This window comes from Ursus arctos, unplaced genomic scaffold (assembly GCF_023065955.2).
Source record: "Ursus arctos isolate Adak ecotype North America unplaced genomic scaffold, UrsArc2.0 scaffold_16, whole genome shotgun sequence".
NCBI lineage: Eukaryota > Metazoa > Chordata > Mammalia > Carnivora > Ursidae > Ursus > Ursus arctos.
The window spans coordinates 22,274,750-22,287,604 of NW_026622830.1; the positions used below are offsets into that span (position 1 = coordinate 22,274,750).

Sequence of the window (12,855 nt, forward strand, 5' to 3'; positions counted from 1 at the left end):
TTCCTCCATACACTACTCCCCCCAACTCCCTGCACATGCAGAAGAAAAGTCCAAGCTTCCTTACCTGGCAGTCGAGGCCCTTAGGATCCAACCCCGATGACTTCTACAGACTTACCTATCTCCTCCCACCTCTGCCTACTCACGGTACTCTGCCTTTTCTCAATACCTTGTGTTCTTTAATATCTCTGAATAATGTGCTGTTCCTTCTCTCTGCCTGGCAGGCCCCTCTCCCTCTTGAGTGTCTTCAAATTTTAAACCCATCATTTTGGATTTTGTTTAAATGTCATACAGTCACAAAGGACTCCGTGATGCTCTTCCTATCCCACCACCAGTGGCTATTTGCTCCCTGATGCTTCTGCAATTTTTTACTGACTTGTATTTTAATAAAGTCATGGTATTTTTCATATTACACTGTAATGATCTGTTTATATGTGTGTCCTGTTGCACTTGCCATATGCTTGAGCACAGTGAGGTCAGGGACCAGGTCTTACCCTCTCTGCCACCAGGGACCAGCCAGGGCCCATCCTGGAGACGTGGATCCCATCCCACACCCAAGGTAGACGAGTGTGAAAGGGGAAACATGAACAGTTTAAATTGCCCTATGAGATCTAATAAATTGCCCCTGAAATGCAGCACTTGTGGTTTTGTTTTAACAAGCCTATTTAGTAACTTGTTCCTATAGAATGATTTGCAAAGTCACATGGCTCAACTCATACTCCCTCTGGGACACACACCCACTGACTGGAATGGCAGGTAGAGTCAACTGGGCTTTTTTTTTTTTTTTAAGATTTTATGTATTTATTTGAAAGACAGAGGAAGAAAGAGAGATAGCACAAGCAGGGGGAGCGGCAGGCAGAGGGAAAGGGAGAAGCGGGCTCTCTGGAGCAGAGAGCCCGACACAGGGCTCCATCCCAGGACCCCGGGATCATGACCCGAGCTGAAGGCAGACGCTTCACCAATGAGCCACCCAGGCATCCCTCAACTGTGCTTTTAAAATCAGTTTTCTCTCACTCTATTTTGCTAAGAATATGGTAAAATTCATATAAGATAAATGTGCACATAATTCAACTGTACTATTGAATAAATTGAAGGACACACGGACAGAAGAGTGGGTAAATGTATGCTGGATAACAATAGCACTAATGCTAATCCTAATAGGTGATATTTACTGTGTACTTAATATGTGCTGGGCACTACTTAGACACTTTACACCTATTAATTCATTGAATCTTCAAACAGCTCTATGAGGTTTATACTATCACCCAATTTTACAGATGAGGAAATTGAGTCACAGTGAAAGTGGGTATAGATGGGTAGATGGATGGATGGACTGACGGACGGGTGGATGGGTAAGGTGGCTGGACTGATGGAGCAGTGGCAGACAAACATAAAATAATACCTGTTCTTTTGTGCCAGACTGAGCCCTGCCTTGTCACCTCCAACCTTGTTGCTTGGACCTCAAAGGTCCACTTGTTCTCTGACCCTCTCAGGCTATGAACCCCCATTCTAGCATTCACAATGCTGCCTTACCTCCACCCAGCATAGCTGCTCAACTAATGGTCTACTAGTTTGAGAGTCAACACCCACCTACTGCCTTCAGGAGTGAATTATTTGTAGAGCAGATTATGTGGCAAAGATGGCCACCATGCCATCTCTAATTCCACATGCTGTCCCGTTGAGAGGTGAGGTCTGTGTTCCTTCACTTTGAACCTGGGTGAGCTTGTGACTATTGCAGCAGTGAGGCAAGGCTACGTGATTTCCAAGGTTAGGTTATAGAAGGTGAGACAACTTCCACGTGGCCCTCTGGGGATGCTTGTGCTCAGAACGCAGCCGCCATGCTGTGAGGAAGCCCAATCTAGTGCAGGGAGACGGCACAGAAAGGCCACGTGTAGTTGTTCTGGCTGGGAGCCCCACAGAGGTCCCAGCTGTTTGCCAGCATCATCTGCCAGATGGGTGAGTGAAGACACTCCAGATGATTCTAGCCTCCAGCTGTTGAGTCACACCTAGTTACTGAGTCTTTCCAGAGGAGGCCCCAGACACCATGAAGCTCACATACCCACTGTGCCCTGCCCCTATTCTTTACCTACAGTCTTTGATCATAAGATAATGGTTTGTTTGTGAAACTAAATTTTGGGGTGTTTTGTTTTGCAGTAATAGTAACTGGAACATCCTCCCCCCCCACCCCAAGGCAGGCCCTGCCTTGATTTCCCTTGGGGAGGTGAGGGGGAGCATCTCTGAGGCCCTGGGCTGCACTGAGTCCTGCATCAGCTACAGCTGAGGCCCCGTGGGCATGGGGAGCAGGCCTCTACCAAGCTCTCCTTCCCTGACTCTTCAGGGTGGAATGAGGTCAGCTTGTAGGTGTCCCGGATTCCCTACAGACAGGGGCCAGGACCAGGCTGGGGCCCCTGCTGGTGAGGCAGGGCCTCAGAGCGGGAGCTTGACCCCAGCAAAAGCCTGCTCTGGCTCCATCTGAGACTGGCCTGCTTTGGTTCCAGGTTTTGTTCTTTTTAAAACTGGTTCACTCAGTGGGTATTTAAGACAAAAACCACAGACCTTGGTCTGATTCGAGGGGAAAAAATAGTATTGGGGTCTGGGAATCTGACAGACCTAGGCTGAATCCCAGCTCTGCCACTTGCCAGCTGTGTGGTCTGGTGAATTACCTCATCTTTCTGGGCCCCTTCTGTGTAGTGGGGGTAAGAATGGCCACCACCTCACAGGTTTGTTGTGAGAAGAGACGAGATGGACTACAGAAAGCACCCTACTCTATGCCTGGTCCCCAGCAGGAGCCCAATAAATGTCAGTTACCTTCCCTCACTTCTGAGTGGAGTATGGCTCTCTCATCCGCAGGGCCTAGCACAGTGCCTTGTATACCCCAAGTGCTCAATAACTGTATCTCAAACGAACGGAGGAATTTCTCTAGCTCATCTCTAACCTCCATCCACATGTTGAGGCGTCTCTTTCCCAAGAGACACCGCCCCCCCTAGGGCAAGGACACTCGCTCTGATTCACCTTTTGTTATCCTTTTGTCTCCTCAGCACACAGCAGGTGCTTAATCAGGGACAAATCAACTGTCCCCCTGGCTCAGAAGAGTGCTCAGCTCAGGATTTGCCTTGGGTTCCTGGGGAGGGGTGCAGTGAAGCTGCCACCGGTCAGAGCGCTCTGCCACTCAGCTTGCCACATACCATCCATCAGTCTCTGTTTCCCATCAGCAGACCGGCGAGCGCTTCCCCACCTAGAGCCACAGCCCCCATATCTTGATCATCACAGCCCACATCACAGATGTATTCCCAGGGGTATACACGGGCCTTTGACACCTCTCAACAATTTTTGTAGGTCAGGTAAGCACACTCAATTCTGGAGGGAGTCTTAGGCTAGGTTCCCCAAATGCAGATCCTGGATGAGGACCAGGGTGCAGTAGTTTCGTTGGGAGGCAGGGATGAGCCAGGAAAGGGAGGGAAGCCAAGATCAGTGCTAATACCCGAGTTATTGCTGTGGGGGACTGTCGCACTGAGGGGCAAGGAGGTTTTTCTCTGCACCCCCCCAACCCCCTTGGTCGAGGGTGGCTCCTGGGGTGTGAAGCCCCTGGCACTCTGGGTGAGTGTGCTCCCTCAGCAGAGACCAGGGAGGCCGTGAGCAGGCACCTGCCAGAGCACGGGCAGGTCACCAGGGAGTGACTGTTAACACACAGCAGTTAATCTTGCCCTGAGGTGCAGCTGAGGGGGGCTCTACGTTCTAGGAGCTCCAGGTAAGTCTGTCCCTTTACCTTCTACTCAAGAAAGCGAGTGAGTGGGGGTGACACCATTACAGGGATAACTCTGAATCCACTCAAACTGATCATATTTAAAGTAAATCATTTGGAGAATCTAGGACTTCAAGGTACTTGTGTAACAAACCTCAGATCCCAGTGGAGAGGGTGGAAACCACTGCCGCCCAGGACGGAGACAGTAATGATCCTCGGAATCACCAAAGGCAGATTCCCTCAGATCCCGTCCGCCTTGAGTGGGCTGCAGGCTCTGGCCCCCCTGCACTCTCTGCAAGTGCAAAGACCCCAGACGAGAGGAAGGGGCTCTTCCAGGGCCCCCAGAGGTTTCTGCAGCTGTCCCCGGATGTCCTTTCAGAGGCCGGCGATTTGAGGTTCCCTGCCTATTTCTAGACTTTTCCTGAACCCATTTCAGGAAGGACCAGCTCTGACGAGCAGATGAGGGGATAGGACAGTGATAACAAAGATAGCAACAGCAACAACAATAATCACGATGGGGCAGACAGCCCCCGACGCACCACGCTTTGACTTACCGCATTATGACTTTACAAGGTGCAAAGGCAGTACACACTCGGTAGAAACCGCACTTCGAATTTTGGTCATTTCTTGGGCTAGCCGCAGGCAGGGGGACACTTTCTCGTGGCTCTGAGACAGCAGCAGCGAGCACAGCTCCCAGTCTATGGGGTAAACAACCGACACTCTGGCACCCACTCTGCACCCACCAGCCATTCTGTTTTTCACTGTCACTACAGTATTCAGTAAATTCCTAAAGTGAGATATTTGGTACTTTATTATAAAGTATGCTTTGTGTGAGTGATTTTGCCCAGCTATAGGTTAACGTAAGTGTTCTGAACACATTTAGGGTAGGCTGGGCTGAGCTCTGATGTTTGGTAGGTTATGTGTATTAAATCTTCGACTTCCTGAATTTTCAACTTATCAGGACATAATTCCATCATAAGTCGAAGAAGACTTGTCTTTGTCTCCTGGAATCCTTTTTTATTTTTTAAGATTTCATCTGTTTATTTGAGAGAGGAGTGAGCAAGCATGAGTGGTGGGGGAGGGGCAGAGGGAGAGGGTCAAAAAGACTCCCCCACTGAGTCCAGGACCCTGAGATCATGACCTGAGCCGAAGGCAGCCACCCAGGCACCTGACTTCTGGAATCCTTTTAGAGCAAGGCAGAACACAGAGAAAATAGTACCTAATATTTATTTAGCATTTTATGGGCCTACCACATAAATGCTGCCTCAGATACTAATAACTTACTGAACATTACCAAGTGACAATTGCTGGAGTCACAGAACAAACAAGATGGACATAGTCCCTATCCTCATGGAGCCCACATTCTCGTGAGAAAGATGGACAAGAAACAAGCAATTACAACAAAGCATGATTATAAGTAATAGCATTTGATGAGCACTCGCGAAGCATCAAACACGGCTAAACTCTCATGGATTGCTTCATTCAATCCTTACAACCAATATTTTGAAGTGACGGTGTTTTGGCCTCATTACACGGACAAAGAAACTGAGGAACAGAGAGGGCAAGCAGTCTGCGTGAGGCCACACAGCTGGCAAGAGGCACATCTGGGAATTCTGAACCCAAGACTATCTGATTCCAAAACCCATGTGCCCAGCCAGGCTATCTCACCCCTGTGCTCTCTGCACCTCAGTTTCTGTATCTGAGAAAGGGGAGCAAATAACAGCCCCTCCTCATGCCATTGTCACGTTTCACCGAGATAGTGATGGGAGCAGCGTATCAATGGCCAAGTGCGAGCTGCTGGTTTTCCTATTCCTGGCTGACGCTCCGGCCTCCTGTGCTTGCTTCTTGCCCCTGATGGCTGTCTGTGCACCGCCAGAGTTGCAGCCACCTGGCAGGGCTCTTGGTTCGCAGAGAAATCACTGTTTGCCCTCACCCGCTCTCTAATGACAGCACAGTTCCCTGGCGTCTGTGCTGATTTAATTATAGATTAATCAGGAGAGCCAGGGCAGGAGCTCTCCTCTTTTCTCCAGCAAGCTGGAACGTGACCCCTACATGCGCCTGTGCACGTGCACGTGAGGACAGAGGTGAGCCCCCTCCGGCCCCTGCCTCAGGGGGTGCCTGAAGTGAGTCTGAACCCCTCCACCTGGGGCTCATGGTTCTCCAGCCTGTGTCTGACCAACACCTCCCAAGCTGAGTTCCCATGACCAGGCATTTGCTGTCCCTTAGAACCAAATACCCTTTTTATATCATCCTATCTCTCCACAGCCATGTTTTCCAGGCTCAGCCTAGATGTCACCTTCCACAGGAAGCCTTCCCTGATGCCTCCAGCTGGGATGACTTCCTTCTCTTCTGAACTTCCAGAGAGTTTGATCTGGCTTCACCTGAAGGCCTGACCACTGCCCACGCTGAGCTCACCTCCCTCATGGGATGACATCTCCTTGAGGACAAGTGTGTCCCCAGCACCCAGCATGCCATTGGCATGTAAACCGACAGGATGAATCTACATAGAAATTCCCACGGGCCTGAAGAGCCTAGAGCAGTGAGCCCAGCATCCTTCCAGAGCCCCAGCCTCTCCAAGGACGGTTGTGCCTGGTAGGGTTCACACATCCAGGGGACCTCTGCGGCTCTTCCACAGAGGCTAGATGGCCTCCTTGGGCTTTTCCTGCCTTCCTGGGGACTGGCCTCCCAAAGCTCACTCAAGGGGAGCTCATAGCCATAGGCAGGCACAGGCCAGAGAGAAATAGCCTCTAAGTCCTTGTCCCCACCAGAATGGACCTATGCCCATCCTTCTGCCTTATTCCTCTCCCATGAACCAGACCAGATGACCCACTGCTCAGCAGGGACTGTAAGGATGACAGAGAAGTGTGTTGATCCCTTACACACACACCCCTATCCCGCATGATCTCATTTGATCCTTCAAGTGACTCAGGGCAGTGGCCCTTATTGGCCCCTTCTGCAGATGGGTAAACTGAGAAGTGAAGCAACTTCATTAGTAATGGCAGAGAAGGATTCAACTCAGTTTGGCTCTGGAGCCTGTGCCCAGTGACACCCCACACATGCTGTGCCCTATGCCACCTGCCTAACTCCAGCCAGGGCCCTTGAGCCCGGACCCTGGGCCACCCTTGTGTGGTGGGATCCGTGGAGCCAGGCTGGCACCCGCTGCGCCTGGCATCCTCTGGGGTGGCATGAATGAACTGTCTCATGAATATGCAGGCAGGCCCCTTGTGCTCAGCGCTCTGGGCTAAATCTGATCACAATGCAGGATAAATTAAGCGGCAGGGCAGATGCATTAAAAATCACGGTCGGAGGAACATGCTGTTCAGGGAGGGGTCTGGGGAGGTGGGAGAGGAGCAGCAGGAGAAGCTCCGCCAGGCCAGGCGCTGCCAGCCCCTCCCATACAGCCCCAAATGAAGTTCCCTTCCGTGGGGGAGGACCCTCCCCCAATTTCCACCCTCCCCCAGTTCCTATGGAAACGCAGAGGCGGGTTTAGGAGGGAAAATGCCTAGCGATGAGGGATATGGGGAGGGACTAAGAATAGCAGCTGGGGCTGGGGACAGGTGTGGACAGGGTTTCTTTCCTGACGTGGGGTGAAAGGAAGGGCCTGGTCTAGCCCAGCAGCCCCTAGGGCCCGTTGGCAGCATCCAGAGAAGCGGTGTGGGGAAAGAACCACCTTTGGCCAAACCCAGGGCCAAACACTGGTGGTGCCCATGGGTAGGTCATAACATAGTAATAACAGCAGCTAAATAAGCTCAGAGCACGTGTGCCATGCCCCACCATGGGAGGAAGGCCTAGGACATCTCAACTCCCCTTTACAGGTGGGCAAAGGGAAGCTCAGAGGGGAGAAGTGACTTCTCCCGTGTCACCCAGGTGGGAGTGGGCCAGGCAGCCTGGAGCCAGGAATGTCTCTTCACTGCACTACATACCGGCTAGGGCCCCATTCCATTATAACAGCGCCTTCCTCACAGGGTAAATCTCGTTCACTCACTCGGAAAGATTTATTGAGCGGCTACTCTGTTCGAAGCGCTTGTCCTAGGCGCTGCAGATGCAGCAGGGAGCAGCCCAGAGTCGCTGCCTTCAGGGAGTGTGTTGTGTTGGACAGAGACGGGTGGCCTACAGACGCCTGCTCTCTGGCCCAGGCAAGGTCCCAGCCAGAGAAAGGAAGATTTTGGGAAACCAAGGACTTGAGGGCTTCACAGAGCTCAGATGATAGAAAGCCTGATTTGTGTTTGGTTGGCTCTATGTGACAAGTACCAGCTCAAAATCCAGCTCTGCCACCTGCTGGCTATGAGATCTTGGGCCAGTTACCTTAACCTCTCTGTACCTCACTTTTTCCACCTATAAAATGGGGATGATAATGGGACCTACCTGTTGTGACCAGTGAGGTGCTACACTGAAATACTTAGGATGGTGGCAGGCACGTCCTGAGTGCTCTTAAATGTTAGCTATTGGTGTTTTTATTATTAGACCATTCAAGGGCCCTGCTCCCCCTGTCCCCCCACCCCAAGCAGAAGGGACCAGGGTATACTTCTGTCCTTTCTCGGAGTCCCTCTGACTTCAGTCTCCCAGGAGCTGCCCCCCCGGGGGAAAGGGGGCTGGCCGACAGGCTCACAGGTCCTTGCCCGCTCGGCCTGTCCCCATCAAGCCTGGGTGCAGGTGGGTGTTTGTGAGGGAAGCACACCACTGCCCACTCTCCGCTCCCAATAGTCATAGCACAAAGTGGGAGAAGGGAAGAGGCCACTGAGAGGTGAACTACCTACCTGAATCACAGGACAAAAAGGGACCTGACCAGGGCAGGGGCGTCGAGCAGAGTAACTCTGCTCAAAGAAATGTCTCCCTGGCCAATGCCCCCAGAGCGCCAGGCACATCGGTGAGCTTCCACGCTTCGCTGTGGTCTCACTGGGCAGCGATAACATGTTGCACAACGTGGACGGGCTCCATTGCGCTCTAGAAGGGATTGCTAAACCTAGGAATACAACGAGGAGCAAGAGTTAAAAGAAACAGAAATGCCTGAGCCTCATCTCTAGCTGATGTCCAGATCTGCTTGGCTTCCTTGTTGTCAAATGCACCTGCCACACCTTTTAAGAGGCAAGGTCATCCCTGAACTCTGTCTGCCCAGGGTGCTGAGCAGTGAGAACAGGAACAGGAAGCTGCCTGGAAAATTGCAAAGGGCTCTATAATCCAGAGGGATGGTTTGGAGCTGCCTAAAAACTCAATCTCCCAGCTTGAAGTTCTGACAGCTGCTTCCAAGCTGACCTCTGGGAAGGTCTTTGTGTAAACGTTCGTGCTGGTCAATCAAGAGGCCTGGATGGCATGGCCTCATCTCTTGGGTGGCTGTGTCTCCTGTCATTCTCCCCCTTCCTTTCCCTATCATCCCCCACCTTTCTTTCTCCCTCTCTTTCTAGTGAGATCAAGCTTGCCTTTCTCTCACTTGACTCTTTCGTCTCCCAAGTCAGAAGGGAGCAAGACGCAGGGGATAGAGCCACTCCTGTTTGGATGGAGAGGCACTGGATGTGGAAGGAACCGTCCTTGCCACCAGCACCAAGGAAGCTCTGGGCAGAAGCCCCATCCCCTCTCTCAGTGTGTTCTTTCTGTTGTCCCGTGTGGGCTCCTGGCCCTTCCTGCTCCGAGCACCTCAGTTATGTGGTGTCACCCCATTCTGCATTGGCCGCCCCCGGTCTCTCCTCCGCCCAGGCTGACCTTCAGCTGCCGTGGAGCACAGCTCCCTTTGTGCACCTCCAGCCTCCGGCCAAGGCTCCCCGGGCCCTGTAGTCCCTAGGCACCACTGCCCTGGCAGCATCTGGGCTGCCTACCTCTCCTCCGAGCCTTAAAGACTTCGGTGACATATCACATTTGTTCTCCAGCTGCTCATGGTCTAAGGCCAGTGGGGATTTCAAGGCACAGAGGAGGCATATGACCTGTCCAGGGTATTCAGGAAGAGGGCTGGGGAGAGCCAGCAGCAACTGGCTTATGAGCTAAGGGCTCTGTGAGCAGTTTTGAGCCTCGCTTCCTGGGAGGAGCCAGAAGCACAGGTGAGCCTACTTGGGCCAAGGCATCTCTCTAAGGAATCAGCCCAGAGAGCAGGACACAGCACGAGCACCCTGCCTACTTCTGCAGACTGCTACTCCTTCCCCATAGACACCCGCAGAGCGAGGCTGAGCCTCTGGGCCAGCTCCGGGTTTAGATTTATGATCAGAAACAATGAGATATCAACAACAGAAAGCCCTCTAACTCAGCAAGTCCACTGCTATCAAGCCCAAGAATGGATGTGGACAAGAAGCAAAAATGCTTCTCCAAGCAGGTTCATTACAGAAATGTTCCTACTTGAGCAAAATCAGAAATCCGTTCCCAACAATAGGAGGAGAGTGATTACAGCCCGGTACATACGTACAGTGAAGTACTGGGTGGCTGATAACAGTGAGTTTGTGAAGGTAAGTTTACTGACATGACATTGCCAAAGAGAGAGAGAGAAACCAAGAAAGAGGTTCTTAACTAAGAGAACAAACTGATGGTTACCAGGGGGAGGCACGTGAGGGGATGGTGAAACAGGTGATGGGGATTAAAGAGTACACTTACCTTGGGGCTCCTAAGTGGCTCAGTCCACTGGGCATCTGACTCGTGATTTCAGCCCAGGTCTTGATCTCAGGGTAGTGAGTTCAAGCCCCACACTGGGCTCTGCGCTGGGCCTGGAGCCTACTTAAAAAAAAAAAGAGTAAACTTATCTTGCAGAGCACTGAGTCATGTACAGAATTGTTGAATCACTATAATTTGTACCTCAAACTAATAGCACTATATGTTAACTATACTGGAATTAGAATTAAAAATTTAACACAAAAATTTTACAAATCAGCATGGATAGAAGCCCATTATATGTGTATGTGTGTATATTCACTCACACACACACACGTCTATACGAAAAACCTAGGTGTTTTATAGCAAAATTCTTTTTTTATTATTAAGTTTTAAAGTTTAATTCTAGGATAGTTAGCGTGGAGCGTTATAGCAGTTTCAGGTGTACAATACAGAGATTCAGCACTTCCATACACCACCCGGTCCTCCTCACAAGTGCACGTCTTAATCCCCATCACCTGTTTCACCCATCCTCCACTCACCTCCCCTTGGGCAACCATCAGTTTGTTCTCTGTAGTTAAGAGTCTGTTTCTTGGTCATACAATCATCTTTCTAATCATTTTTTTTCGACAAGAAAATTGATGATTTATTTTTTTAATTAATTAATTTTTTTAAATTTAAATTCAATTTATAGCAAAATTCTTAACTGCAACTCAGTGGTAAGAATTAGGGGAACTTATGATCCTGTAATTCCACTACTGGGTATTTACCCAATGGAAATGAAAACACTAATCGGAAAAGATTAAAAACAGGAATGTATAGTTTCCTGTTTACTGCAGCATTATGCACAACAGCCGAGATAAGGAAGTAGCCTGTGTGCATCGCTAGATGACTGGAAAAAGAAGATATAACATGTATATAATGGGGGGCCCCTGGGCGGCTCAGTCAGTTAAGCATCTGCCTTTGGCTCAGGTCGTGATCCCAAAGTCCTGGGATTGAGCCCCACATCAGGCTCCCTGTTCAGCGGGGAGTCTACTACTCCCTCTGCCCCTTGCCCTGCTCATGCTCTCTCTGTTTCAAGTAAATAAATATAATCCTTAAAAAAAATGTATGTACAATGGAATATTATCCAGCAATAAAAAAGAATGAGATCTTGCATTTGCAACAACATGGATGGATCTAGAGGGTATAATGCTAATCAAAATAAGAGAAAGACAAATACTGTATGGTTTCACTCATACATACAATTTAAGAAACAGAACAAACAAAGAAAAAAGGGGGACAAACAAAAAACCTTAAAATACAGGGAACAAACTGGTGGTCGCCAGAGGGTTCGTGGCGTGGGGGGATTAAGAGGAGACTTACTGTGATGAGCCCTGAGGAATGTATAGAATTGTCAAATCACTACATTGTACACCTAAAATTAAGATAACACTGTGTATTATACTTAACAGAAGAATTAGGGGAACTTAAGGAGTTGTTTTTCCTTATCTGTATTTTCTCATTTTTCTTTATTACACGTTCATTGTAGAGACAGTATAGTTATAAGTTTGCATTTATCTTTTTTTAAAAAAGTGTAAACACGTGCTCAGTGTGGAGTCCACTTAGGACTCTCTCCCTTTCCCTCTGTGCGCTCTCTAAAAATAAATAAATAAATAAATAAATAAATAAATAAATAAATAAATCTTTTTTAAAAAAGTGTAAACCCTTTGACCAGTAATTCTAATTCCAGAAAGTTTCCTAAGGAAATCAGTAGCACAAAGCACAAAGATTTAACTATAAAAATAAATGCCTGGTCGTTTCTGCTAGGGGAAAAATAGATACCAACTAAAGTTCAGCGAGTAGAATACAGTGTGTTGTACTCACATGCATGGCGCCCTGTAGCCACAGAAATCACGTTGTACAAGTGCAGCTGTTGACTGGGACAGATGTTTGTGAATATACGACTGGAAGAAAAAAGTAAAAACAGGTTTTAGAACATTTTGTACTGAATCAGCCCCTCTTCCCACAGTATGTGCTTGGTCCAAAGTCTGGAAGGATGTATGTGTAGATGTTAATGGGCGTTTCATTTAGAGGGGTTGATTACAGGTGATCTTAATTTTCTTCTTCACACTCTCCTGATTATTTTACTATCAATATGTATTATTGCATAATTTTAAGAATTAGTTTTTAAGAAGGAAAAATAAATAACCTATCCTGAGAGGTCGGGTAGTGAGAAGGGGGCAGTGAGCGGTAGGAGCAGGACCCCCCCATACCCTCCCGCAGGGAGGGGCGGGGAGGGGCCACAGCACGCGCGGAGAGGGCGGGGATTGGGGGCAGCCAGCTCTGCACCGCCCCCCCCCACGCCCTGCTCCTGCCCCTGCGCCTGCGCCAGCTGAGGAGGTGCACCACCCCCCTCCCTCCCCCCAGGCCTGCTCTCTGCCATTCACCCTCTGGAATTAGCTTGCAGGGACCGTTTTAGGAAGCCCGTGGGCGTTTGGAAGCAGCTTGTGAGAGGAGCTGGAGGCCGGCTGAGAGCTGAGGAGAGTGAGTGCCCAGAGGAAGACAAG

The 12,855-nt window shown here is 49.7% G+C and overlaps 1 long non-coding RNA gene across 1 annotated transcript; it reads right to left on the reverse strand.

Moving 5' to 3' along the window:
- Positions 1-814: 814 nt before the first annotated feature.
- LOC125283106 (uncharacterized) lies at positions 815-12,421 on the reverse strand. Its single transcript, XR_007190640.2, has 4 exons — positions 12,173-12,421; positions 10,313-10,429; positions 8,497-8,702; positions 815-4,437 (listed from the first exon to the last, which is right to left on the reverse strand). It is a non-coding gene; the product is annotated as an uncharacterized LOC125283106 (long non-coding RNA).
- Between the last annotated feature and the right edge of the window lie 434 nt (positions 12,422-12,855).